This window comes from Triticum aestivum, chromosome 2B, assembly GCF_018294505.1.
Source record: "Triticum aestivum cultivar Chinese Spring chromosome 2B, IWGSC CS RefSeq v2.1, whole genome shotgun sequence".
In the NCBI taxonomy this organism is placed as follows: Eukaryota; Viridiplantae; Streptophyta; class Magnoliopsida; order Poales; family Poaceae; genus Triticum; species Triticum aestivum.
In genome coordinates this window covers 716,622,342-716,626,383 of record NC_057798.1, presented here as the reverse complement: position 1 = coordinate 716,626,383, position 4,042 = coordinate 716,622,342, and positions in this window count along the sequence as shown.

Here is a 4,042-nt window from a genome sequence, read left to right as displayed (position 1 = left end):
GGATTAGTTTCCATGGTAACAAGCGACAAAAAATTTCAGCACACTATATAAATGTTTCCTTACCAAGTTCCACTCACCAAAGGGGCTTCACTCCTCGGCAACGGCGCCAGAAAAAAGTCTTGATGACCCACAACTATAGGGGATCTATCGTACTCCTTTTGATAAGTAAAAGTGTCGAACCCAACGAGGAGTAGAAGGAAATTACAAGCGGTTTTCAGTAAGGTTTTCTCTGCAAGCACTGAAATTGTAGGTAACATATAGTTTTGTTATAAGATGAATTGTAACGAGTAACAAGCAATGAAACTAAATAAAGTGCAGCAAGGTGGCCTGATACGTCCATTTTGCATCATGATTTTATATCAATATTTATTGCATTATGGGCTATTATTACACATTATATCTCAATACTTATGGATATTCTCTCTTATTTTACAAGGTTTACCATGAAGAGGGGGAATGCCGGCAGCTGGAATTCTGGCTGGAAAAGGAGCAAACATTGGAAACCTATTATGCACAACTCCAAAAGTCCTGAAACTCCCCGGAACAACTTTTTGGATTTATTAAGAATTTATGAGCGAAAGAAATAGGCCAGGGGGCCCACACCCTGTCCAGGAGATAGGGGGCGCCCCCCCCTATAGGGCGCGGCCCCCTATCTCCTGGGCCCCCTGGTGGGCCTTCGGCGTCCATGTTCTGCTATATCATCACTCTTTCCCTGGAAAAAATCGTGGGCAAGCTTACGGGACGAAACTCCGCTGCCACTAGGCGGAACCTTGGCGGAATCAATCTAGGGCTCTGGCGGAGCTGTTCTGCTGGGGACACTTCCCTCCGGGAGGGGGAAATCATCACCAACGTCATAACCAACGATCCTCTCATTGGGAGGGGGTCAATCTCCATCAACATCTTCACCAGCACCATCTCCTGTCAAAACCCCAGTTCATCTCTTGTATCCAATCTTGTATCAAACCACAAATTGGTACTTGTGGGTTGCTAGTAGTGTTGATTACTCCTTGTAGTTGATACTAATTGGTTTACTTGGTGGAAGATCATATGTTCAGATCCTTTATGCATATTATTACTCCTCTGATTATGAACATGAATATGCTTTGTGAGTAGTTACGTTTGTTCCTGAGGACATGGGTGAAGTCTTGCTATAAGTAGTCATGTGAATTTGGTATTCGTTCGATATTTTGATGAGATGTATGTTGTCTTTCCTCTAGTGGTGTTATGTGAACGTCGACTACATGACACTTCACCATTATTTGGGCCTAGAGGAAGGCATAGGGAAGTAATAAGTAGATGATGGGTTGCTAGAGTGATAGAAGCTTAAACCCTAGTTTATGCGTTGCTTCGTTAGGGGTTGATATGGACCCATATGTTTAATGTTGTGGTTAGGTTTACCTTAATACTCTTTTTTGTAGTTGCGGATGCTTGCAATAGGGGTTAATCATAAGTGGGATGCTTGTCCAAGTTAGGGCAGTACCCAAGTGCCGGTCCACCCACATATCAGATTATCAAAGTACCGAACGCGAATCTTATGAACGTGATGGAAACTAGCTTGACGATAATTCCCAATGTGTCCCCGGGAGCTTCTCATTATTAGAATTTGTCCAGGCTTATCCTTTGCTACATAAAGGATTGGGCCACCTTGCTGCACTTTATTTACTTTATTTACTTTTTGCTCGTTACTATTTATCTTATCACAAAACTATCTATCACCTACTATTTCAGTGCTTGAAGAGAAAACCTTACTGAAACCGCTTATCATTTCCTTCTGCTCCTCGTTGGGTTCGACACTCTTACTTATCGAAAGGACTACGATAGATCGCCTACACTTGTGGGTCATCAAGACTCTTTTCTGGCGCCGTTACCGGGGAGTGTAGCGCTTTTGGTGAGTGGAACTTGGTATGGAAACATTTATGTAGTGTGCTGAAATTTTCTGTTACTTGTCACTATGGAAACTAATCCTTTGAGGGGCTTGTTTGGGGTATCTTCACCCCAACCAGAAGAGCAAAGAGATGCTCCTCAACCTACTGAACCTTATGAAAATATTCACTTTGAGATTCCTTCGGGTATGATAGAAAAACTGCTAGCTAATCCTTTTGCAGGAGACAGAACATTGCATCCCGACTTACACCTTATCTTTGTGGATGAAGTTTGTGGATTATTTAAGCTTGCAGGTATCCCCGATGATGTTGTCAAAAGGAAGGTCTTCCCTTTATCTTTGAAGGGAGATGCAATGACATGGTATAGGCTATGTGATGATACGAGATTTTGGAATTATAAGCGACTGAAGTTGGAATTTCACTAGAAGTTCTATCCTATGCATCTTGTTCATCGTGATCGTAATTACATGTATAATTTCTGGCCTCGCGAAGGAGAAAGCATCGCTCAAGCTTGGGGGAGGATTAAGTCAATGTTATATTCATGCCCCAATCATGAGCTCTCTCGGGAAATGATTATTCAAAATTTTTATGCTCGACTTTCTCTTGATAATCGCAACCTGCTCGATCCTTCCTGTGCTAGTTCCTATATGCTAAAGACTATTGATTTCAAATGGGACTTATTGGAAAGAATTAAACGCAACTCTGAATATTGGGGTTCCGACGATGGTAAGGAGTCAGGTATGACACCTAAGTTCGATTGTGTTAAATCTTTTATGGATACCGATGCTTTCCGTGGATTTAGCTCTAAGTATGGACTTGACTCTGAGATAGTAGCTACCTTTTGTGAAACTTTTGCTACTCACGTTGATCTCCCTAAAGAGAAGTGGTTTAAATATAACCCTCCTGTTGAAGTGAAAGTAGTTGCACCTATTACAGTCGAAGAAAAGACTATTACATATAGTGATCCTATTATTCCTACCGCTTATGTTGAAAAACCTCCTTTTCCTATTAGGATAAAAGATCATGTTAAAGCTTCGACTGTTGTTCATAAGAGTAATACTAGGACCTATACACCTCCTGAGCAAATTAATGTTGAACCTGGTATTTCTATGATTAAAGATCTCTTGGATGAGGACTTAGATGGGCATGTTATCTCTTTCTTGGGTGAAACTGCTAATATTCCTAGATCCGATACTAAGACACGAAGACATGTTGTAGGCACGCCTATTATTCCTGTTAGAATAGTCGATCATTGTTATGATGGCTTACGTGATATGGGTGCTAGTGCTAATGCGATACCTTATGATCTTTATAAAGAAATTATGCACGATATTGCACCTGTTGAATTAGAAGACATTGATGTTACTATTAAGCTTGCTAATAGGGACACCATTAAACCTATTGGGATTGTTAGAGATGTTGAAGTCTTGTGTGGGAAGATTAAATACCCTGCTGATTTTCTTGTTCTTGGTTCCCCACAAGATGATTTTTGTCCCATTATTTTTGGTAGACCCTTCTTGAATACTGCTAGTGCTAAGATTAATTGTGAAAAGAATATTGTCACTATTGGCATAGATGGTATGTCTCATGAGTTTAATTTTGCTAAGTTTAGTAGACAACCTCGTGAAAGGGAACCACCTAGTAAGGATGAAATTATTGGTCTTGCTTCCATTGCTGTTCCTCCAACTGATCCGTTAGAACAATATTTGTTAGACCATGAAAACGATATGTTTATGAAGGAAAGGGAAGAAATAGATGAAGTGTTCCTTAAACAAGAACCTATGCTAAAACATAACCTTCCCATTGAAATTCTTGGGGATCCCCCTCCACCCAAGGGTGATCCCGTGTTCGAACTCAAACCTTTACCTGATAATCTCAAGTATGCTTATCTTAATGAAAAAGAAATATATCATGTTATTATTAGTGCTAACCTTTCAGAGAAAGAAGAAGAAAGATTATTGAAAACTCCGAAGAAGCACCGAGCTGCTATTGGATATACTCTGGACGATCTTAAGGGCATTAGTCCCACATTATGTCAACACAAAATTTCAGTGGAGAAAGATGTCAAACCAGTTAGAGATCTGCAAAGACGATTAAACCCCAAAATGAAGGAAGTGGTAAGAAAGGAGATTCTAAAACTCCTTGAGGCAGGTATTATC